The 27,365-nt window shown below is 30.7% G+C and overlaps 1 protein-coding gene and 1 long non-coding RNA gene across 12 annotated transcripts in view; both read left to right on the top strand.

The window, feature by feature from the left end:
• The window catches only part of LOC123265192, a 398,621-nt gene that overhangs the window by 189,159 nt on the left and 182,097 nt on the right, over window positions 1-27,365 (top strand). The window lies entirely within an intron of this gene.
• Window positions 17,037-17,826, top strand: LOC123265199. 2 transcript variants are annotated; one of them, XR_006509534.1, is made up of 3 exons: window positions 17,037-17,064; window positions 17,567-17,585; window positions 17,736-17,826. It is a non-coding gene; the product is annotated as an uncharacterized LOC123265199 (long non-coding RNA). The 2 variants fall into 2 exon arrangements; XR_006509533.1 differs by lacking the exon at window positions 17,037-17,064 and having other exon boundaries at window positions 17,488-17,585.

Below are 27,365 nucleotides of genomic sequence, written 5' to 3'. Positions count from 1 at the left end.
TATACTAATAAATTAAATTAACAGTCACTGCAAATAAACCTTGAAAAACCATAAATACAAAACCGTTCTAACGAAATTCAATTTGACAAAAAAAAATACCTATTTCCTTAAATAAATAAACTGGAAACTTAATTGTCCTCATATATTTTCAATAATATGGATGAGTAACAAAATAATTATGTAGGTCATTTTCGAAGGTTATGAAATATGTCAGCGCACTCCACTCCTGCGCAACGTAAAGCCCTCCCAACTGTACCGTTTGTCTCTCGGAACAATCCCGTTGAGCTCTGAGAGCTCAACAACATTTAGTTATCAGAACTAAATAAAATTTTGTTACTGTAACCCTATAACAAACAGTAAGCTGTTTATAGTTATGGTAACTCTACAATTTAATTCCCAAAACGAAATTTTTTTTCCATGTAGGTTAACGTTTTCTTATGGTAACAATATCGTTTGGCTCCGATAACTCTATGTCGTTGAGCTCTGAGAGCTCAACGTTATTTACCTCTCACAACTCTAAAGGATAGTTCTAAGACTATAACAAATTTTAACAAATCTATAACGATTTAATATTGATAATTTAATAAATAAATCCAGCAGAACGAATTTATATTGCCAATAATAATTGTATATGACAAATAAGAATAGTATTATAATAGAACTTATATTACAAATAAAAATTATCACAATCACAATATATATCACAATATATTATACTAATACATTAAATTAACAGTCACTGCAAATGAACCTTGAAAAACCATAAATACAAAACCGTTCTAACGAAATTCAATTTGACAAAAAAAATACCTATTTCCTCAAATAAATAAACTGGAAACTTAATTGTCCTCATATATTTTCAATAATATGGATGAGTAACAAAATAATTATGTAGGTCATTTTCGAAGGTTATGAAATATGTCAGCGCACTCCACTCCTGCGCAACGTAAAGCCCTCCCAACTGTACCGTTTGTCTCTCGGAACAATCCCGTTGAGCTCTGAGAGCTCAACAACATTTAGTTATCAAAACTAGATAAAATTTTGTTACTGTAACTCTATAACAAACAGTAAACTGCATATAATCATGGTAACTCTACAATTTAGTTCCCAGAACGAATTTTATTTTTTCCGTGTAGTATGAAATCGAATTATCGAAACACTGACATGCTCCGCCTTCAAGACCATCAATCTCAAGATCTTGAAACTACTTACCAATCAACTGTACAAGTCAATCCGCTTGATCATCCAGCAAAGTAAAAGCATTAATTTAGATTAAGAGAAACTAACGATGAAGATACCCAACCAGATACACGGGTATAAACTCCTCCAGGCTGGAGGGCAGCGTTCAACCAAAAGGAAATCCTCTTTGCCCCGGTGTATTGACTTAAACCTTAAGCTAATCGAGATTTAGCAAGTTTCCAAGTATGCCTTACCCCTTCAATGGCATAGTTCTCAAAGGTCCTATCCTAGTCGCCAATTTCATTTCGCAGGAAACCGCGGCTTACCCAACTATCCTGATAAGCCTCTTTGGTCAGTTTCCAATCTTATCGCTATCACTAGCGCCTTGTTAGCTCAAAACTCTATTCCTTGATCACCAATACCTGGATTTATTTTCTTGCTTGGATTATCCAAGTATGGAGAGACAACCCGTTCGAATTCGACGGATCCAAAGTGCGTGTAGATAATTTCAAAGCAACTTGCAAGTAAGAATTGGAACTTGTATGCACGTTCCAAAGCAGGATCCAAAGTTGTTTTAGAATTGGAATTAAACTTTAGAGTATCATGATGATTTGGGAATTGATACACTGAATTCACAACACGTGAAGACACGTAGCAAAGTAAAAGCAACTAGCTTGTAGAATAGCTTATATGCTGGGAATATGTAATTATATTCGGTAGTTCTTATGGGTGTTTATACAATTGCAGTATCTGGTTGGTGTTAGTTGCTTTCCGGGTGTTTCCGCATGGAAATGATCGCATGGGAATGCAATAATGAGTGCCTGAACCTTGGAATAGAGTAAGATGGTTAGGGTTAACTTTTGCTGGCACTATCTAAGACTGTATAACGTCTTTGGTGTAGTTAGCTCTTATTAGTAGTCTCCCAGAGGTCCTGTTGGGTTGAGTCTCACGTGCGTGACAAATCCAGTCCTACATTTTATCCAGATCTTCTTCCCCTTTTCCTCATTGATCTTTTTACCGAGTTTCTTTATTGCGTTAGTTGCTGGTAAAATTACTCACCGGCTCTCGAGGAGGCACTGAAGGGCAAGAAGAGGGTAGGTGAATTTATGGTTGATTGGCAGCAAGAGTAAATTGTAAAAACATAATGAAAAAAAAGGTAAAGAAGCGGCTCGGCATTATCTAAAATTCAAGGTGTAATTACTTTGCTGGGCGGCGCTCACCCTTGATTTATAGTGATCGCGCTTGATGCAGCTGCGTGGGTGTAAGTAATTAAAAATGTAGCATCGCGTGGTACCGCCCGCGCTGCTGTTTAAAGTACGGTGGTCTTCCTCCTGCTACCCTCAACTACCCTCAACCCTCAACCCCAACACGGGGCTGAGAAACAAAAGCTACGTTTTGAGCTCTCTGTTAAGTTGTGTGTCGTGTGGATCTGAGGAATGGAAAGGGGAAAGAACGGCCCGTCTGGGTTTTTGTCGGTTAAATAATCAGCTACCCCAAAGCTACCCCTTGGTACCGGGTTGTCCTTCGACAAAAAAGCTCATCTGATTTTTATTATACCTCAGATGCATCCGATAAAAACCTTGCAATTATTCTATACTCAGTTAGACTGGCAATAAACATCATTTTGCTGGTTTCTGTTATTATCGTTATTATTATTTTAAAGTTTACTTTGTCAGTAGTTTGTCAAAGTTTAACTGCTGAGGACGTTGCAATTGTTGGTGTAATAAAATATAGGAACCCAGACTTGGTTTGGTACCTTGGTGACTGGTTTCCGAGGTTAATTGCCCATTCATGGTTAATTTAGTCGCGTCGATGTGACCGAGGGTGAGTAAGGCGATAGGGCAACCGACGGTCTTGTGACCTCAAGCTTTCCTATTCTATATATTCTATACCCTTATAGAGTTTCTATTCTACTCCCTTGGTACTAAGTCTTGTAAGGTTCAGGTTGGTCGCCATTAGCTAGTCGCTATTCTAACACTCAACGGTCTACGTCCGAGACATGGGTTACCTTTCAATAGTCTTACTAATTCAAACTATTACTGCTTACTATTTAAGCATGGTTGTCTAATGAGTTTCCCTTTTAATGTCAGATTTAATTTTAAACACCCTCTAATTATTCATTTTGATGACATTTCGCTGCTAGCTTGCAAACTTGAAAATTGAAAATTTTTTTTTTCGGGAAATTCGATAATCATCAAATTTACTGCAGAAGCCTTGTCTATAATGACACGTCAGCTGGAATATTGAGATGATTTTAGCGTTGGATCAGGCAAGAGACGTGTCTTGAGCTTCCAAGCTAAGGAGTGATATGATCTTTTAATGGTCGCTTTGTGGCTCGATTCATTGGCAAGATCTAAGGCGCCAACATCTAAAGGACACGCTGACGTTCTTGTCGTCGTTTATACTCATTGTATCTTTGTCTTTGCCAAAAAGGAAGAGGATGTTCTAGCCGCATGAGAACGTGACTACTGGTTTCCTCTGTCTACCCACTAATATAACCTCTGTCTTCTCCTTTCCCTCGTTAACCGGGTGAGCAAGGACGAATACACTCAACACTCAAGGAAGAAGACTAGACGTTGGACTAGAAGCAAGAACCCGACCGACCAAGTAGTAAGGTGGCGGCTGTGTCGGTGCTTAATTTTCCCCTCGTAATTACGCAACCAAGACCAACCTGAAAACCAAAAGCCAAAAGCAGTTGCTGTAGTGAGCTAGAAAGACCAAGGCCAAGATTCACGTTCTATTGTATGAGGATACAGGACAAGGCAAGTAATAAGTGGCATGCGTCCCTTTGGGTATTGTCATTCTCAAATGTACGCTGCTTTAATCATGCCGCTATTAATGGATGATAAAATCAATCGTTGTTAATCAAAAGCTGATGATCATCAACATTGTTAGCGTCATCATCATCAAACTTTGGCAAATTAATTTTGCGCCAATATCTTAAATCCAGCAGAGTTTGTTTTTGTCAGAGATTTACTTCTGATGACATCTTGCGGTTGTGCCGTAACTTGCCCGTATGAATTGGCTATTAGTAGTTTGTTAACAGTATGCTCTAATGGCGACCTGTTGGTTGATTTTGCTTCGGTTCGAAGCTTCACCCCCCGACATCTTGTCCTTCATTAGTGCCAGTGTATTTCTCAACCAATAACTTCATTTACAGGTAACCTGAAAGCCATCGTTAGGAACCCAATCGATCGGAAATTCATCTCAAGACTAAGTTTCTCCAGAACATGCTACGACTTTTTTGCACGAATCATGATGCGAAGCATCAGAGAGTGCTTTAAGATCGAAAAATTTTTTTCGCCTCATTTTGGCAACTATTTTTATTATTATAGTCTTGTTAGTGTACGGAATCAAGATATTTTGCATACTATTGTCATTGACACTTTTCAAAAATTGATTTAGTGCACTAGAAACGAAAAAAAAAAACATCAAAATTTTCCTGTCTGTCATGTATGAAACTCTGAATACACTATAACGTTGCGAAAAAATTCATTGATTAAATTAAATTTTTTTTTTTAATTCTTAAGGAGAATTGTAAGTTACCTCCCTAGTACAGCTATTTTTTCGGCAACTAATTTTGAACGACTAATTTTTTTTTTTTTTTTTTTTTTTATAATTAACTGAGCATTATAAGTCGTGCACTTTTAAATTTTCCCAACTTTTTTTTCCTTTTACTTTCCAACACACAAAATTTAACAATACACATTTCATAAAAAAGCACTGAACACTGAACACTGATGCTAAAGCATAAAAGTCACTTATCAAAGGCTCATCCAGCGCCCTATTGTTCCCGAAAAGCATTGGTGCTTTGAACCAACATAGAATACTTGTTTCACGCTCGATGCTTCACAGTATAAAAGTACTCTAAGACATCTAAACGTTTAATAAATGCTCCTTTAAACTAAAAAAAAAAATCATAAAATAACCTAATACTAGGATTTGCGCAACTCCTATTTCGATTTATTTTTCCACCTAAATTCTAGATATCCTCTTCACTCTTTCGTCCACCCTTCCTTAGCTTTTACAATACATCCTCTTAGCCCTTTCTCTTAACGTCCAAAGTTTTCAAAGAACATTGAATGCGAGGAACGTCGTATAGCATCACCCTTTCTCTCAGAATCCTCAGTAGTCTTAAACTAAACTCCAAAGCACCGAAATAACTTAACGTATTTTTTTCCACCTAAACAAAAACAAAACCTATTGGAAATGACCATTAAAAGGACAATTGTCCTTTGAAAGAGTTTCTATAACCAGCTAAATACTACTTCGGGTCCAGCTGAGTAAAATTCACCCTCGGCTCCAACTTAGAGGTTTTCCGTCGACATCTTTGTTGATGGGTTTCCACAGAAGCTACTATATGCTTTGGAGAAATCTAGAAGCCTAGCTTTAACTGTAGCTTGAAGGCAGTCGCCCATCACCGTAACATCGTCATACTCCACTGCCTTCATCTCATTTCGTTCCACGACAACGATACGTCGTCTGCAGGATCCTGTTACATAGTTTAACTTATCCCAGACTACACTGGCTTCCTTTATATCCTTCCTACCAGCACATCCCAGCCTACCACACACCACCACATCTTTATGCCTAATCGATACATAACTATCAACCATCAAGCTCATCCTGGATTCAAAGCTTCAAGATCTATTCCACCCTTCTATTTCTTTTCTCTATCCTCTATAAGCTTCCAAATGACGGACAACGCCGTTGAAGGACGAATTTATGGGGCTGAACCAGCGACAAGTGGTTAGCAAGTCGCCGTCGGCATCTACCTCTTTGTCTCAGTATACTTTGCACTGTACCCATAACCTGTAGTGACTATCCTTGATAGTAACACCGTTCCGGTGTTTCTTCTCGCTTGTCACCCTTCCCGCTCACGCTCGTATAAATAAATTGGGTTTACCGACGAGGTGACTCTCGACGTCGTGAGTCTTCTACCAGAGCTGGGATTTGCCACCACCATCACACTCTCTTTTCCCTTGAGCAACCCCTAGCGATAATTACGCTTCGCGGACGTGTTCATGTTATCCTTAACACTGTATAACACACTGTACACTTTTTTCACCACGGTAAAATTTTTTATTTAATTTTATTTACTTACTTTGTTTATAATTTACCGGGATCACCCTTGCTGGTGCCAATATACCACCAGAGCTCTCTCTCACCCTTCGACGGATTTTAAAGCGTATTAATTAACCCTTTATTAGAGTCTGAGCGAAAACCACTGGGAAGCTCCCGGCCCTCGTCTAAAGTGAAAAGGAAGGCGAAGCTGATTCACCAACGGTGTCTGGGCTCTGCCCGCGGGTGTCATTCAGTATTTATGAAAAGCTTCGGATCTTATTCTCCTTTGTCTTTCTTCAAGCGTTCGTTGAACTCGGGACACAAAAGTGAAAAGACGGACTGACGGTGGTCCAGCTGGTTGATGAGATTAAGTGTTTATTGGAGTACGGTTATGCATTATTAATGTCACCGTATACGCAATTAAAGTAATGGTTTAATTGGGAAGATGAGGAAGAGTACCAGACAGAAGTCCTCTTGAGACTGTTCTATGATCACTACGACTTCTCCCGGTGTGGATCTCTTCGTCAACAACAAAGTTTCTATTAAATTTCGTATTTACCTCTTACTCAAACCTTCAGAAAATTGTCCGCTGGGAAGCTTCTTGACGACTAGAGCAAACGCTTTCTACTCAAGTCGAAATTTAAGTAGTAGATTCAATGTATTGAATGTAAAAAGTAGAGATTCAAAATTTTCAAAAAAGAATAAATTCAAATGTTTTAAAAAAAATATCTTTCTAGTTGATCATTTGACGTCTAATAGACTCTTTTTGAAAAAAAAAATTAACTTGATAGCTTCTAAGGCTAAATTTTCTAGCTGTGAGAGTACCCAAAGATACTCCAAGTATCACTGGTTCTTAATTAAACTCTTGGTAGATTAAATAGCCATATACCTTAAACAAAAAAAAAATTTTGGAAACCATTCCACAAGTAAAAAATTCGGACTAAGTATACACTGATAGAAGAATTTAGTACGGAGTACTAAACTGATTTAGTAACAAAATTTTTATCCATTTATTTAGGAGAAACAAATATTTTGTACCCATCAATATTATTTGTTACAGTTTAATAAATGATTTCTTTATATGAACAAAGCCTTAGTATAAATATTTCTTTGGTAACCCTAGTAGAAATAATCGAGTTTTCTCTGGATATAAACCAGTAACTGGCTAGTGATATCGAGTAAAAACTTGAAATCGCGCCACCTACAACTAAGTCATAAACATTAGTTACACCGACAGTGTATCTTTACTAGTGTGTGTATGTTTGTTTATTTTTTTTGTTAACCTGTACGCATCATTATTGTAATTATTATTATTAAAAAACAGTATAAATCAATCAAAATTAGTGTTTATTAACGTGTAAATAATTTTCAGTATATATTTCAAAATGGATACAGTGAAAAAAAATGACACAATATATAAATTGCGACTGTGGGCATTAAAAACAAATCTCCAATTCAAAATAATTATTTTCTTATTCTATTGTTAGATTTATTATTAGTCTATCAGACTAATGATGTTATCTATTTTATAATGTACACATAAATGAAACTTTTTTATATCATATCGTTTATTAAACATTATTTTGAATTTATTTGACCATTTTAATAACGCCTAATAACCTCAGAATTCGAAACTGACAGTTTCACTAAAGCCGCCATAATGTTTTGTTAGATCTCTAGTAAAACTGGCCAGTTACTAGACAGAAACTGGATATTACACTGGCCAGTTACTGGTTTAAGTCTAGTAAAACTGGCCAGTTACTGGCTAAAAACTTGATTTCATTTCTACTAGGGAAGTATTGTCGGTAGATGGCTATGCTTTAATTCCAATGTTTATATGATACATAACCTATTCACTGACTTAGGTTATTTTATTCAGCTCGATTTTGGGAGATTTATTAAACCTTAAAAAACACACATACTCCCAATAAATGTCTTCTATTTATGTCTTTTCTAAGTGGAGTTTAGTTTACATTTTTAAATTTGTCTATTATTGATATGTTAAAAACTTGTTTAATTTTAAATTTTATAAATGTCTCAAACAAAAAAATATAATTTAATAAGATTCTTTTCTTTATAATACCTTATATTTTTACTTAAAATTATTTATTTTAATTATTTTTATTTATTTTAAGTTAAAAAGTTAGATTACACGGTAAAATTAGTTAAGAAATTAATTTCTTTGATACCAATAAACGATTTATTGTGTAGCAATAAATCATTTATTAAATACTACTAAATATTTGTTTGGTGGAACTAAATGGGCTTTAATAAATGATTTAGTACCTATTACTAAATATTTGGTAATGAAAGGTTTGTTATTAAATCATTTAGTATCTGTTACTCAATCTTATTAAATAGAACTAAATTCTACTATCAGTGAAAAGCATGAAACTATCTGAATAGTTTTGATATTACTTAATTTCACTCCTTATCGATTTGAATCGGTTCAGCTAACGTTTTTAATGTCTATCACTGAAAGACAATTTAACTTAATAGTAATAAAAAAGTTTATTTGGACTTAAAAAAAAAAAACTTAGTCAATAACAATAAAATTATATTTCATATAAATAAAATTTTATTAGTATTCAATAAAATTTTCTTAACTACTAATATGTGTTTATTAAAATAACCACGAGCGTCGCTTTCGTTTGCTGTCATTAATACGCGTAATTTGTACTTGTTCCAAAAGTTTGACAGTAAGCAAATAATCTCAAAAAAAAAATTAATATTGCTCAATTTAATTTATTAAGGTATATAAACATCTAAAAGTTAAATGTGCTTAATTACAATACATAATTTATGTTTCATAACATAACATAAATTTGTATTAATTATAATATAGTCAATTATATTTTTACGGTAATATCTATTAATAAATAATATTAAGACTTTTCAACAAGATATCCTAACCTAACCTATTTGTTTACTCCCGACTTTTATGTTGTCTTTATAACAGACAACATCTTTTACATACTAAGAAAAATTTATTAGTATTTAATAAAATTTTATTAGTATTCAATGAATCATATATTAGTATTTAAGAAAATTTTTATTAGTATTTAAGGAAATTTTACACGGAAAAAAGTAAATTGTAATATTCACTCGGATTCCGCTTAATTTTTATAGTTTCAAACAGTAAAGCGGACATCGGTGTGGCAAAAATATAAATATTACAGAACTTAATGTAGAAAGTATAAAATCCACAATTTATAATTTAATATCCAAAATAAGTGATTAGTAGCTGTCAATATAGTAAATAACGACTCTTTCATCTTAAAAAATTACAGTTTCAAACAGTAAAAATTGCCATTTCAATCTATAGTCCATATTATGAGGAGAAGGGGAATTCAGATGAAAGAGGCTCTCACTCTGGGAGAATTTAACATTTCAAACAGTAAAAATTATACTTTTAAAATATACATTTTACCAGTCCAAGCAAGTCAATAATTACAGTTTGATTTTTAGCGTTGCGTTAAAAATTTACCATTTTACTTTGTAAATATTGACCGTTGCTTGTATTAGAAATTTACTAACTTTATTTTATACTTTTTACATATCATACGATCATTTTTTAGGTACGAAATGATAAATATCAAAGTCTGAATTGTTAATTATTATACTTTTACATTTTCGACATTCACATAGCAAATATTACTGTTTGAAATAGTATTTTCTTCCATGTAAAGAGTAAATTGTAACGTTTAAATGGTAAATATTATAAAGTGAATAGTAAAATCACGATTTTACTGTTTGAAATGGTAATTTTTAGCAGTTGATCATTACTTATTATAAATCGACTGTTATTTATTACAGTTTACTTTTTTCCGAGTATTAATATTTAATGAATTTTTATTTGGCATTAGCCAAATAAACGTTTTATTAAATAGTTATAAAATTTCATTACCATTAAATAAAATTGTCTCTCAGGTGAACTTTAAATTTCAACTCGGGATATTCTCGAGTAATTATTGCCTGAAAATCCAGTTGATTTTTACAGAAAGCTAGCTCCTCGCTTTTCTCTGGATAAAAAACCACCTTGGGTATAAAATATAAGAGACAACTTCTTCTAAATAGCTCAATTCCTTTCTTCCTCTTTTACCAAGTACATTCCATGGGCTCCAATATCACAAATTAAATCGGGTTGTAAGAGAGCATTTGGTTGTCGTTTGTCTTCTGAGTGTGTTCACATATATTGCGAGGTAAGAGTTGTAGCGAGTGTCCTCAATTTGCCACCCAAGGGTCGGCCAGGGACCGTGAACATCCAGTCCTAGCTATACTAGGAGATGTAGAGCCTCGGGTAGTACAATGTACGGCGGAATCGAGATGAGATTGTCCCGATCCTCGTCTCACCCTTCTATTCTCTTCTCATCTCTTCTCTTCTTTCGGACCAGCCAAGGCTACCCTTACATGTAAGGCTCCCCTTGCCTAGTACTTTACTGCGGAGTTGTTATCATCAAGGATCCTGGAGCCTTTCTCGTGAACCCGAACGAAAATAATTATTACGACTAATTACACGTGACGTGTGTACTGCAGAGGAGAAGGAGAATAACAGAGAATAGGGACGAGGAACAAGGTATCATCGGAGTCTCAGGAGTCGAGGTAGGCATCTATAGTTGGGAAAAGGGGTTCTGATTTTGACGAAACCAACAGCCTGCATTTGATAGCGTTATCCTTGGGTTACCTTCCCTGGGCGATGGGGAGGACATTGAAAAGGGTGGCTTCTAAATTCACTCGCCCCTTCCCTTCTCTTCTGACGGCTCTTCTCTTCGCTGTACAGAGTTTAGACACGCAAGCTTAAGGGTAGGGGGTAGAGGAGATGTGTAGACGCTAAGAAGTGGCTGTCGATTGAAGGGTGACATCTTGTCCAAGTTGGAGAATTCAATATCGGAATTTTGATGGAAATTAGAACAATTTACAATTGTTTTAGTTTCAATTAAAGAAAATATTGACGCCCTAAATTATTTTTAAATATATTTAATCATCTGTAATAAGAATAACTGGCATATAAATTTTTATTAAATTCTAATTAATTAAAAAATTTAAAAAAATTACTGTCAGTTAATATTAAATATTAATTATTAAAAAGTAAAGTTAGCACCAGTTAAAACCAGCTTACGAACGTTTATTTTCTTAACAACTTTGATTAGAAAAGCATTTTTTTTAAATGCCGAGTTTAAATTCATTTCTTCATCTAATAATATCATCTTTTTTATAATAATAAACTTTAATAAAATTGATTACTTAATAATAAATTTGGATAAATAAGACTAAGCAAATGATTCTAGGCATGCTTAGTATAGGTGTCAATAATTGGGGTTAAGGTATGTCAATAATATCAATCAGTTTTTTAACTTGCCAATAATAATTAGTATCTCCGGATAATCTATTTAATTATTTAAAATTAATTAGTAAATATCACTATCACTTTAAAAAATTTGATAAGTAAAAACATTACTTGAGACATTACCACAAACGAAATTCAATTGATATTTGATCGCTTAAAAAATATCAAATCTTGTTTCTTAGTGTCAATAATTCGGGCTTTTACCTTACATCTATGTAAGATCAGAATTATTTCTGCCAACTCATCGGAATGTAAAGAAAAAAAAAACGATCCTGACGAAATAGATTTGTTGGGGTTGGATAAAATTCCTGCGGTGGACACGCAACAAAGTAGTTTTAAAAAATTTACAACTTTGTCCTAAAATAGGGGAAAGTCTGGATGTTTGCATGTAAAGTATCATCATGAAAGTTGGACAGTCCGGTCGGAAGCACCAAGTCTGATCAATGGGGTGAAAATAAAAAAAGGATCTTTGTTATTCCTCATCCCAAATGAACAAATCCAGATTCTTTGCTTTTTCCAATTGTATATAACCCCAAGCCGTGTGTTGGTTCTTTTTTTTTTTTTTTTTCCAATGAAATGGAAGATTTCAAATTAAAGAGGAAGTCCGGTGACGGTTAAATTAGGAAGAGTCCCCTGAGAGTCACCAGAGAATGGAAGCCGATGCTTGAAAGAGGTACCGGAGATTCGGGGCTGCATGAACCACCGAGTGACAAAGGGGTGGTTGCATAGCCATTCTCTTATTTGACCGTCCCAAAGCAACTGGACGACCCCGGCGAGTCATTACTCGGACGGCAAACACACTTGGACCCTTGGTCATCTTCCCATCCTCAGAATCTATCTCTTTCTCTCTCTCTTGCACCTGTTATTCATATCCGCGGTCCTAGCCTCCCTGTCTGTCCTTGTATCGGCACGAGATTCGTATTTAAATGAGGATCCATTAATCTGGCGACCCGAAAGTTCAACCGGACTCTGGTCAGCGTTTCAACCTCGGAATATTCCTTCCAAGTTTTATTACCAGGAATAATTGATGCCAAATCGATCCTCAGCTTCTTTTCTACGGAGGAAGATTCGTTGCAGTCTAGGATTCAAGCTCGCGCTTAGGTGCCGAGACATCATTAAGAGCTCCTGATGGTGAGCATCACCAAAAGGGATCGAGTGGACGCGTGGAGAGATGACAAAGCCGCTCGTTAGATTCCCTGAGGGTCCTTATGGCCGGGCCAAGGGTGAGAACGTGCTTAGACCTCGATCTCCCTGGCCTGCTCTCGTGACACCTCCCCCTTGGTACTGGACGAGACTTGACCACTTGGTTCAGACGGAACAAGCTGCCCAAGAAATTGAAGATTTTCTTTGGAATTCAACAACAAAATTGGTAAAAGCTCCTATTGACACCCTAAATTATTTTTAAGTATATTTAATCAAATTATCATGTAAATTTTTATTAAATTCTAATTAAAAAATTGAAAAAAATTACTCAGTGCAAAATATTAAATATTAATTATTAAAAAATAAAAGCACCAGATCAAACCTTACGAACGTTTATTTTCTTAACAACTTTGATTAGAAAAGCATTTTTTAAATGCCGTTTAAATTCATTTCTTCATCTAATAATATCATCTTTTTTTTTTTTAATTAACAATATATGAAAAATTTGTAAAATTGAATAATCGAAATTAATTGTATGCTTTATAATATTTAAATAATGGGTGTCAATAACTAGTTGATAATTTTTAAGTTGAATCTCATATTGACAGCCATTCGAGAGCGCTATCACGCCTTTTTTTCACTTTAACCTAAAAAATTAACTGTAAGAGTTTAAACTCTTCTGATTAAATAAATTATTTTAAAATAAATTTTTATATTTTTAAAAGTAATTAATCATTTATGGAAATTATTATTAATAAACTTTAATAAAATTGATTACTTAATAATAAGTTTGGATAAATAAGACTAAGCAGATGATTGTAGGCATGCTCAGTATAGGTGTCAATAATTGGGGCGAAGGTATGTCAATAATTAGATCAATCAGTTTTTTAACCTGCCAATAATTGGAGTATCTGGATAATCTATTTAATTATTTAAAATTAATTAGTAAATATCAGTGATTATAATTTTAAAAAATTTGATTAGTAAAAACATTATTTGAAACATTACCACAAACAAAATTCAATGATATTGATATTTGATTGTTTAAAAGAAATCAAATCATAACTTTGTCTCTAATAGTGCACGGAAAAAAGTAAACTGTAATAAATAACAGTCGATTTATAATTAGTAATGATCAACTGCTAAAAATTACCATTTCAAACAGTGAAATCGTGATTTTACTATTCACTTTATGATATTTACCATTTAAACGTTACAATTTATTCTTTACATGAAAGAAAATACTATTTCAAACAGTAATATTCGCTGTGTAAGTGTCTAAAATGTTAAAGTATAATAATTAACAATTCAGACTTTGATATTTATCATTTCGTACCTAAAAAATGATCTTATGATATGTAAAAAGTATAAAATAAAGTTAGTAAATTTCTAATACAAGCAACGTCAATATTTACAAAGTAAAATGGTAAATTTTAAACGCAACGCTAAATATCAAACTGTAATTATTGACTTGCTTGGACTGGTAAAATGTATATTTTAAAAGTATAATTTTTACTGTTTCAAATGTTAAATTCTCCCAGAGTGAGACCCCCTTCTCTTTCATCTAAGTTCCCCTTCTCCTCATAATATGGACTATATATTGAAATGGGAATTTTTACTGTTTGAAACTGTAATTTTTTAAGATGAAAGAGTCGTTATTTACTATAGTGACAGCTACTAATCACTTATTTTGGATATTAAATTATAAATTGTAGCTTTTATACTTTCTACATTAAGTTCTGTAATATTTATATTCTTGCCACCCAGATTTCCGCTTTACTGTTCGAAACTATAAAAATTAACCGGAATCCGAGTGAATATTAAAGTTTACTTTTTTCCGTGTGTCAATAATTAGGGTTTTTACCTTAATTGAAGATCGAATATGATCGTTTGTAGAAAAATTGCGACTTCGGAGAAATTAAGGCGACGTTGGGACGAATTAGAAGCAGCTTGCTGATTTAACTACGACAGCATCCTTCTAATTCGCCCTGGAAGCTCGTAAACACACTCGAGCGCGTTGCTAGTAACAATAATAGCAGGAGTAGCACCATAGCTACTACTGGTACTCTTAAAAGGGGTTGCGAGGGTGCTTGATACTCCGAGCTTGCAGCTATGTCGGGCTCACGTGCAAGCGCTATCCCGGTGAGCGTTTAAACGCAATAAAGTAACAACCGCGAGCTCAGTCTGTGTGTGTGCTCTGTAAATTAACGCAACGTGACTTATGCTTGGTAACTAATTACTTAATTACCCAACAAATCTTATCAGTGCGTTGTCGTTAAAATATTATTGCGCTTTATCCACCTAAAGATGGATAATTATTAGCGCTTTAGTCTTTTCAGTTATTGAGGAGGATTTTATTTTTTAAGAAGGTAAAAAAATACTAGTCATTTGTGAATGATGTAGTTTATTATTGACAAAACATGAATACAAATTAATAGTTTATTTAACAGTGCTAATTATAATTGAAATAACTAGTTCAAGTTTAATGTTTATCAGAAACATTTTTTTTTCATTTCAAAAGTTGTTACATTGTGTCCAGCTTATTTATCCTAGAAATAGAAAAAAAATAATTATAAAAAATTAATCATCTTTTATCGATAAAAAAAAGCTTTTTTATTTGAAATTGTAAATAGTAATTGTAAATAATAAAATTAAAAAAAAAAAAATTATATGAAAACTTACAAGAATATTCAGAAATTTTATTTCTTATTTAGCGATCAAAATTAGCATCCTCGTCCGCTGGAAAATAAAAGCAGTGTTTTTTGCATGTTATTATTATAAAAATAGAAAAACTAAAAGTGCACGACTCATAAGGCTCATTAACTTTAATCAATACTCATAATATATAACTTAATTCATTGATGAAAAACAAAATTCAATAATAAATTTGAATCTACTAGAAAATGAAACGCGCTTTGCGCGTTTCTGTCAAAATATTTATTATCGACAATTTAATTAATCAATATTTTTACAAATTTTACTCATTGATATTTAAGGAGGTTCGAGCGAATCTAATGTAAAAAATAATATCCAACCTTGACCCTTGAAATTAAGTAGACGTATAAATAAATACGTAATTTATCTAATCCCAAAATTTAAAAAAGATTCACCGTTTAGTTACTTAGATATTAAATTTTAAAAATCACATATTTTATCTCCTTATACACGGGCTCTTATGGCGGACAAACGTTTTGTCGAGACTTTAATTATTTATTTCAATATTAACCTCCCAACTTTAACGGATAAAAAACTATACACAAGAAACTTGGATTGTTGCAAAATATAAAAACAATTCAATAATAATACATTACCGATATAATTTTTGAAATATTTAAAGTCAAATTTTATGTTTGTAACTCGTTTATCGTCAGCCATTTATTCGAATAAAGATTTGACAACATCGCGTCAACAGCTGAGAAAAAAGAAAAGGATAGAAATATAGTTACAGAGAGAGAAATGTTTAACTCACACACTCATCCACGTCTCTGTTATGGGTATAATCAAGCGCGCTATTGCCAAATCTGTTTATTTATTCCGGCAAGTAATAAATACCAAAGTCATTTTATTACTTTACTTTATTAAATAAGTAAAAATCATCAATTATTAAATTGTTTAAATTATTTTAAATAAATGTAAAGAATGTTGACGAATATTGACGACCTACTCTAACAAATTACACGAAAGACTGATCAATATCGTGATTATTAAATCTACATCATGATTATGCTATAATGCAAATACACAGAAAAAGAGAATTATTTGTCTCAAATAAATCAATTTATTTGAGTCGTTTTTTTAAATATTACTTTATAACTATATAAATTTGGTATAAGCAAATATAACAGTTGACTCGAATTATTTTATTATTTGTCAGAAATATATGATTTATTTGTGGTAAAGATGCTAAGTTTGTCTGAAACAACGACATATTTGGCATTAAAACTCTCAACTACTGTTCTCATGACGTCACTTGATCGTTGAAAACAAAACTTGAAAGTTTTGATTACAACTTAAGCTACAGCGATGTTTCAAAAAATAGTTTATTTGCATACATAATAGTGTTTGCATAAATAATATTAATTAATAACTATTCATTAATTGGGGATTAAAAAAAGTCATACTTAACCTATTCGCTATGAGTGTGACTGCAGCGCCAGTCAAAATATGAACTACGGGAGGCTGTCAGAGTATGTTTTTATACGTATGTCAATAGCAAGAAACATAAAAATAAATAAATTTTATAAATAATTGTAAAAAAAAAGTTATAAAAAATATGTGACAATTTTATACACCGATAGAAGGATTTGTTTGTTAATGAATATTTTTTAACTGTTAGCAAATATTTATTTAAAATCAAAAGCAAAAATAGCATTTTCTTTTGACACTTTTTATAATCCTATAGCTGGAATACATGATAATAATTCAATTCACTAAATAAATTAACCTTTTTAATATTTATAAATACAAAAGATAATTATGAGCTATGATAGAATTCGGTATTTTACAATAAACGTTATTATAATGTAATATAATTGATACAAATAATTTATAAAAATGATTTTTGTTTATAAGAAATCTTCATATCATATGATATTACAAGCAAAACAAATTCACTCAACAAAATATTTATTAACTGTTAATAAATATTCGTTAACTATTAATAAATAGTTATTAACTATTAATAAATGTACTTTCCTACCAAATAAATATTTATTGAATGTTAAAAAATATTTATTAAAGTTTAATAAATTAAATAATTGTCTTCAAATAAATTAAATTATTAATAGTTAATAAATCCTTTTATCAGTGTAATAATTGCAGTTTTGTTTTTAGTTAAACGAATCAACAACAAGTACGTATAATGATAAAAATAAAAAAGATTGCAGTAAATATTTCTGCTGGTATTTTTTAAGACACAACAACTCTGGTGTCTCATTTTTTTTTAATTTATTAAAATTAAAACAAAATAAATACTTCCACGTGTACTTACTTACAATTTTAGGAATAATAGCCTCCCGTAACTCCGAAAGTAACCACTGCGAACGCTTCAGTCGATTTCATTTCCCCTACCATGGCTTCACTCAGAGCGAATATGGTAAGGTGTTTAAAATATTATATTTTACGAAAACAAATCTAAATTATCCTTAACCTACAATTAATACTTTCATTCAATAGAAGACACGGAAAATATTTCATTATTCAACTAAAAGAATAGAAAATAATTTTTTTTTTCATTTTAAAGCCATTATAATTTCTGAAAATTGATAAAATTGATTTAGCAGATATTTAATAATTTTTAGAACTTTTGTTAACAAATAAATTATGGCAAAAAAAATAAGAAAGAAAAATTGACATGTAAAAATTTTAAAAAATTAAAAATGCAATATTTAAAAAATAATTTTTTAGAATTAATTTATTTGTTAAATAAAATTAAAAACTGTTCAAGTGACAGCTAACTTTAATGTTACAATAAATTTTAAAAGTTCATTATTGTCGTCAACTATGATTTATTTACCTCAAATAAACCATATCTTTACCATGAATAAACTATTTATTTTACGCAACTAAATCGCTAAAATATATTATATATTTACCAGAAATAAATATTTATTTGGCCATATCCAAATATCTTATATATTTGGCACAAATAAATCTTATTTCGATCAAATATTTCTTTTTTTCTGTGTAATAGATTTAAATAAGTAACTTACGCTTATTTATGAGGATTATGACGAACGCCACAGCTATAATGATCGAGCTCAGGTATTTCATGTTGAAAAGTTGTTTTGTTTTTCTGAAAAAAGTTAACCAAAAAAATTTTTGATCAGAAAAATGAGTAATTCTTTTTGAGTATTATTATTGAGCTTGTTAGCTTACCTTTCTGTTGATCAGTAAAAGAAATTAATAATACCTTGATAACTGAGCCGCCTTTTTATACCCGAGCTCCAGTTGAACGAACAAGCGATCAGCAGCAGCAAGGTTGCTCAATATTTAATCATCTTATAAATTTACAGTTGGATAAATTTTTATTTTATTAAATAAATAAATGTTGGATGATTAATTAGGTCCTTGATATTTATTTTTGACAACTTGGTGTGCATTATTGTTTATGTAAAATTTTTTTAAGTCCTAGTAGATAGATTTTATGAATTTCATAAAAAGTAAAATATTTTGCAACCACGCACACTAAATACGTTCCAAAATTATTCCTCTAATTTTTAAATTTACAACAAAATGTTTTTTCCGAAAATTATATAAAATCATATCGGTTATTTGGATTTTTTTTTGAGGAAGGTAAAAAAAATTACAAGTATTTTGTGAATGATATTGTTTATTATGGACAAAACATGGATAAAAATTGATAGTTTATTCAACAGTGCCAATTATAATTGAAAAAAAATGGTTCAATTTACATAATTATCAGAAAAATTGTTTTTTTTTTTTTTAATTTAAACAGTTGATACATTGTGTCCAGTTTATTTGTCCTATAAATAGAAAAATATTATTTTTTAGTAATAAAAAAAAGCTTTTTTGTTTGAGATGTAGGTGTAATTAAAAAAAAATAAAAATTATATGATAACTTACGAAGATATTCAGAAATTTTACTTCCTATTTGAGGGTTAATTAATCTTCAGCTTCAATGTACGCTGGAAAATAAAAACAGTATTTTTTTGCATGAAATTTTATAAAAATAGAAAAATTGAAAGTACACGACTCATAAAGCTCATTAACATTTCAATGAAAAATTTATCATACTTTTAATTTGTATAGAAGGATTTAGTAACAAAATTTATATTCATTTATTTGGAAGAAACAAATATTTTTTACTCATCAATATTATTTGTTACAGTTTAATAAATGATTTTTTTATATGAACAAAGCCTTATTACATGGAAATAAATATTTATTTCCACCAAATAATATTTAGTAACAGGTACTAAATATTTATTTGGCGAGTATTGTCGGTAAATGGCTATGCTTTAATTCCAATGTTTATGTGATATTAAGCTTGTTAGTTTAGCTTTCTGTTGGTCAGGATAAGAAATTAATTATATCTTGATAACTGAGTCGCTTTTTATTTACCCGAGCTCTAGTTGGAAAAACAAGTGATCGGCAGCAAAAAGGTTGCTCAATATTTGATCATCTTATGATTTTATGGCCTCGAGTCGAAAAATTTAAACCGATTTTGATCAAAATTTGTACTTGGACTTTATGTATTGTTTTTAAATTCAATATGAAATCTTATATTGTTTTTGATCTACAATTTTAATTTTAAATGTTCGAAGGCTAAAAGTCGACTAAGATGGTGACTTATAATTTTTTTGAGTCTTAAGTATCTCATTAAAAATTATTATAAGTCGCATTTATTTAAAAAAAATAAATTAATTTATAAAATATCCATGCGCTGTCTTGTTTTTTTAACTGATCGTCGATCATAACTTCACATCTGTCATATTTATTTGTCATAGCTTGACATTTCATGGATTATAAAAGTTTTATATCTGAGAATATTAGTTGCTGTGATAACTTATAAATTTGTATTAACATACGTAACATAGAGAATTTGTAATAATAACAACGAGAAATTGTTGAAATAACAAATAAATTTGTTACAGTAAATTTTATGAGAATACACACGAAAAAAAATACATAGTGAATGCAACATGATGCAGTCTTGGTAAATGAACATGATGAAATCATGTTTCGGCTACATGATTTGTCATGTTTCGGCTACATGGCAATCATGTTGCGGTAGCATGAGAAAATCATCTAGCAGCAACATGATTTTCATATAGCCGAAACATGACAAATCATGCGGCTGCAACATGAGAAAATCATTCTCGTTCTACCGCAACATAATTGTCATGTAGTCGAAACATGACAAATCATATTGCTGCCACATGATTTTCTCATGTTGCAGTCGCATGATTTGTCATGTTTCGGCTACATGAAAATCATGCGGCTGCAACATAATTGTCATGTAGCCGAAACATGACAAATCATGTTGCTGCCACATGATTTTCTCATGTTGCTGCTAGATGATTGCCATGTAGCAGAAACATGACAAATCATGGGACAGCGTCATGATTTTCATGTAGCCTTAATAGCATAAAATTAAGAGAAGCCTTCTTTTTTTATCGATAGACAAGGTACAATTGGAGGCTTGAATTATGTTGCAACAAGACATTTAATTCGTAATTAATAATAATTTCATTACTTTTATCACAAACTAACGCTATTGGCAATAAAAATTGTGTATGATTTGAATAAACAAAGATATCGTTCACAAATTGTATAATTCGATAATTTACTTTTATTTTCATCTTAAATTTTTTTAGTATTATTATTATTATTATTATTATTATTATTATTATTATTATTATTATTATTATTATTATTATTATTATTATTATTATTATTATTATGCATATTAGCTTACCTTAGTTGATAAATTAAGTTGATATTTTGATATCTGAGTTATCTTTTCATAACTCAGTTGAACAAACAAGTCAGACAGCAGTAAGATTGGTAAATATTTTAATCTTATGATTCGATGAATTTTTATTTACCTAAATTCACAATTTTTAATGATTATTTGGGGCACTGTTATTTATATTTGATAACAGAAAAGCGAAAGTTTTAACAGTTGTAAGATTTATCGGGGAAAATATCGAAAATTCCACGTGATAAATGTCGTTTATTACGAGGTAAAGTGTCAATCTTATTTAGGAACGCATTACCCTAGAAAAAATATTTATATATAACAATATTTAATTATATATTTATTACATCTAATTAATTATTGGATTAATTTTATGGATAGAGTATTTAATATGGTCCTACGCAATTTTCTGTAACCAATTAAAATGCGAAAAAAAATTCACGTATTTCAGAATTATTTAAACGTAATTATAAACATCGTTTTACACTTTTTGAGATTACCAAAAAAAAATTTTTTTTTCAAAGAAAAAATTTTTATATATGTTAATTATATATAATTGTGTATAATTATATATATGATTCCATATATAATCATATATGATTATATACAATTATAAATGATTATATATAAAAATTTTTTCTCGGGTAGCCTGTTAAAAATTATTTATTCAAAGGCTCAAAATTTTTTCTATGTAGATTCTGCCCAAAATAATTCAGTTCAAAAATTTCTGGACATAATTGCTTATATATATATATATATATATATATATATATATATATATATATATATATTAAATAAAAAAATTATTACAAGTTGTTGTTGTATGTTAATACTGTTTAATTTGCACTCGGAATCAACCGAAAAAATTTTGCAATTTATAAAATAAATATTAACTCTTCAATTGATATGAAAGGGTTTTCTCAACTGTAAAATTAAATATTTATTTAATCACTTTGACATTATTTTTAACTTCCCGCTACGAAAATCGAAGATTTTCAAAAATCGGGAAGTTATTGTTTTCACCCCGTTTTGCCAAAACCGAGTTTTCATCAAATCTCGACGTTTGAAAGTCACAGGAAGCTTCCCTGACTATCCCCGCGAGGTTGTCACGGCGTCTGTATGTATGTGTGTGTGTGTGTGTGTGTGTGTGTGTGTGTGTGTGTGTGTGTGTGTGTGTGTGTGTGTGTGTGTGTGTGTGTGTGTGTGTGTGTGTGTGTGTGTGTGTGTGTGTGTGTGTGTGTGTGTGAAAGTATGTGAACCACTTATAACATTTGAACGGCGTGACCGATTTCATCGCGGTTGGTGCCATTCGAAAGGGCTTGACCAAACTTAGATTTTGAGTGTATTTTAAAAAATGTCAATAGTTGACAAGATACAAAGTCATTTCTTAGTTACTGATATACTTAAAGATGTAAGCTCATCCCGATGTTACACTTATTGAGAGCTTTCATTAGAATACCCACATTTATTTTTGATATATTTTTTATATATACATATATATAATATATATAAATGTATAAAATATATGAAAAATAGATGTGGGTACTCAAATGAAAGGTCTTGATGAGTGTAACATCAGGATGAGCTTATATCTTTAAAAATGTTAATAGTTCACAAGATACAAGGTCATTTCTTAATTATAGATAATTTTAAAGATATAAGCTTATTATAAATCCTTTAATATCGCGAACAATTATAAATAACTTTGGGCTATAAACAAACTTATATGCGATTTGTTGGTATCAGGTGTATGGTACCAACGAACTTGTAAGCCAGATTTCTAAGTAAGGACTAACCCTATGGCAATTAGCTCCATTACCAGCCCATGATATTCCGATATTTTGTCGAACTTATTGAGCCTTTACTTAACAAAGTGCGTTTCCAATATCAGGCTTAGAAAAGGATTCCCTCCTTTTATACACTGATAGAAGGATTTACTACGGAGTACTAAGCTGATTTAGTAACAAAATTTTTATTCATTTATTAGGAAGAAACAAATATTTTGTATCCATCAATATTATTTGTTACAGTTTAATAAATGATTTTTTTATATGAACATAGCCTTATTACATGGAAATAAATATTTAGTTCCACCAAATAATATTTAGTAACAGGTACTAAATATTTCTTTGGCAAGTATTGTCGGTAGATGGCTATGCTTTAATTCCAATGTTTATGTGATACATAACCTATTCACTAACTTAGATTATTTTATTCAGCTCGATTTTGGAAGATTTATTAAACCTTTAAAAACACACATAGTCCCAATAAATGTCTTCTATTTATGTCTTTTTCTCAGTGAAGTTTAGTTTACATTTTTAAATTTGTCTATTATCTAACTACTGTATCGAGGGTCTTATTATGTGACTGAACAGAAACTTTAGTTAATCCCTCCGATAGCGTGAGGGAATAAACCTTGGACTTGAGGCGGAGAGGACACCGGGTTCGATTCCTGGATGATACAGAATTATTTTTTCGGTGACCTAAACTTCTTTTTAATTTGAGTGATAGAACTGTACGATGTTGCATCGTATAAATTACGATGTTTGAGTTCTGGTCCGGCACTGCAATATCCGATACTAAAAATTACGATGTTTTCATTGTAATTTTTCGTACAATTTTCTTTCCGTGTATCGGTTACTTGGATTTTTTAATTTTTTATTTTATATCTTTTTGTAAAGAAATAAAAATTTTTTTTCTTAGTAGTCTTATGAACGTGGACTTGGCGCGATTTTTTTACAGTGAAACTATTTTTGTTCGGATACCAATAAACGATTTATTGCGTAGCAATAAATCATTTGTTAAATACTACTCAATATTTATTTGGTGTAACTCAATGAGCTTTAATAAATGATTTAGAACCTATTACTAAATATTTGGTGATGAAAGGTTTGTTACTAAATCATTTAGTATCCGTTACTAAATCTTATTAAACAGAACTAAATCCTTCTATCAGTGTACAACAAAACAGATCAAATTTTACAAAAAACATGTATATGACTTCATGAATGTCGGTAGTACTCGAGAGAGGTTTTTATAGGTGGAAATTCATGGGACATATTAATGCCGTACTGGGATAATATACCAGCGAGGATCTTCGATTCATATATTCATACGAGAGGTGTTCTGAAGAGAACATCTACTTGAATAGGGTTGCGATTGCTACCGGTCGCGACCCCCTGCATACATCACTTGCAGGACTCGCCCTACTATATACTCTAGGCTAGACATATACCATGTGTAAATACATCTAAAGGTAGAGGTGTGTGTCACTTTGTCACTGATGTTTACACGTGGGGAAAAAGGAGTAAAACAGTCGAATAGGAGCAGTGATGAAATGGCCCCTAGTTGGGTCACCTGGAAAGCAAAAGCATCCTCTGACTGATTGCCCAGTCACTTGGGACACGTTTACTCTTACCATTCTAGGATCTCATTTCTCAACTATAACATTACGTATATTTTAATCTGAGTATCTTTATCTCTTGTTCTGGGCCTAGGATTACGGAAAAAGAAGATATGTGGAGTTATATTGAAGTCTAGAGGATTAAAAGGGGGAATATGAAGAAAATATGGGGATAATTACTTACGATCGTTCAATAATGTTTGGTTAATCGAAATTTGTATGCTTTAACCATCTGTGTTGTATGTAAATTTATAAAAAATTGAATTTATAACATGTTCTCATTTATAATTATTTTTTTAAGAATGTTAAGATAATGACTTGAATTTAATTTTATAAACTTTTGAGGAATTTACAAGTTTTTTTTGTAAATATGATATCACATAAAAATGTGAATTTTACACATTTTTACATGTAAATTTAACAGTTTTTTTTTGTAAATATAACATTACATAGACAAGTAAATTTTACATGTAAATTTAACAATTATTATTTGTAAATATAACATTATTTAAATTGCGAATTTGATAAATTTTTACATGTAAATTTAACAGTTTTCTTTTTTTAAATATAACATCACATAAAAATGTGAATTTTACATATATTTACATGTAAATTTAACAGTTTTTCTTTGTAAATATAACATTACATAGAAAAGTGAATTTTACATGTAAATTTAACTAATTTTCTTTGTAAATATGGCATCACATATCAATGTGAATTTTTCAAATTTTGACATGTAAATTTAACGATTTTTCTTTGTAAATATGGCATTACATAAAAATGTAAATTTTGAACATTTTTACATGTAAATTTGAGAGTATTTTTTGTAAAAATTAAATTATTTAAACATGTAAATTTTGAACATTTTTACATGTAAATTTAGTATTTTGTAAAAATTACATTTTTACATGTAAATTTTGAATATTCTTACATGTAAATTTAAAGTTTTTATTTTGTAAATATAACATTATTTAAAAAGTAAATTTTATACATTTTACATGTAAATTTTGAACATTTTTACCTGTAAATTTGAGAGTATTTTTATTTTGTAAATATAACATTATTTAAAAATGTAAATTTTGAACATTTTTACATGTAAATTTAACAATTTTTATTGGTAAATATGGCATCAGATAAAAATGTAAATTCGGCACATTTTTACATGTAAATTTAACCGTTTTTCTTTGTAAATATGACATCACATAAAAATGTTAATTTTACACATTTTTACATCTAAATTTAACAACTTTTTTTTGTAAATATTACTCTAAATAAAAATGTAAACTTTACAAATTTTTACATGTAAACTTAACAATTTTTCTTTGTGAACTTGACATTATTTTAAAATATTAGTTTTACACCACCGCTTATTTAATTTTAAAAAATAATATTTTTCTATGTAGAATGCATCCATTTATTTATTATTTTTTCTTTTTATTCTTACTAATTACAGAAAATAATTTTTTTCTCGTTTTATTTTATAAATAAGCACACCAATTTTTTATTAAAAATTACTTTCGCATTACGGGGCGTGTAATTTAGATTTTCTAAGCATTTTTGTTTGTTTTTTCTTTTCCAGTTATCGAGGATATTTTTTTTTTTTCTATTATTACTTATTTTGTATTTTAATAGACTTTTATTAGCCTTTATTGCAGCTCAGGTATATTTAGTAAAGTCGTGAGAAACATTACCGTGGCTTGTGGTTTTTCGCTTTTAATTAAAAACCAATTTTCACCAGCCATACACAGACAGCGGAACCGGGAAGTGGGGTTTTGGTTACTTAATTAGAAGGTTGCTCAATATTGCCCAGGATATTGTACACAATTATCCTCCGATTTACATGCAGTTTTTCTTTCGAAAAACCGCAAAATAATCTCGTTTATTCCCGAAAAATAAAAATCTAAATAATTTACCGAATAAAGTAAATAAATTACGGGGAATCCGCGGGTTTGGTTTTCTTTTTTCTTTTTTTTTTTTACTAAGCTGAGGGCTCAGAAGCGAACAAGCCGAGCTGTTAAAATAGCTCGTCAAGCCTGTGCCACTGGAAATAAAAAGAAAGTGGGTAGAGTGGAGAGGGTTTATTAGCGCTCTCTAAAAATTCTTTTCATCGAGCGACGGGACATGCCGTCTCCTCCCACACCGTTTACATAAGCGAGTTCTCCGGATTGCCTTTTTGATATGTAGATAAGGTCGGGGTGGTAAACCTTGTGCTTTTACGCCGTTTACTACCATCGCTGTCCTTTGACTCTTCTCACTCAAACTCTTTTAACATTCTCGTACCTCAAGGCTTTATTTTACAAAGCTTGTCAATATTATTTTTGATAACTAAAATATTTGCTTTTGATTTTTTTTATTAAGAAATAATAATAATAATCTAGATACATAATTGAGAAATGACCTAGTATTTTGGGAACTATTGACATTTTTAAAGATATAAGCTCATCCCGATGTTACACTCATCGAGACCTTTCATTTGAGTACCAACATCAATTTTTCATATATTTTATATATTTATATATTTTACAAATACTATATATATATATAAAATATATAAAAAATGCCATCTGGGTACTTAAATGAAAGGTCTCGATGAGTGTAACATCGAAATAAGTTTATATCTTAAAAAATGTCAATAATTAAGAAATGACATTGTATCTTGTGAACTATTGACATTTTTAAAGATATGAGCTCACTCTGACATTATACTTATCGAGACCTTTGATTTAAGTACCCACATCAATTTTTCATATATTTTATATATTTATATATTTAACAAATACCATATA

Source organism: Cotesia glomerata, linkage group LG5, assembly GCF_020080835.1.
Source record: "Cotesia glomerata isolate CgM1 linkage group LG5, MPM_Cglom_v2.3, whole genome shotgun sequence".
Classification (NCBI taxonomy): Eukaryota; Metazoa; Arthropoda; class Insecta; order Hymenoptera; family Braconidae; genus Cotesia; species Cotesia glomerata.
This window is presented reverse-complemented; position numbering and strand designations above follow the sequence as displayed.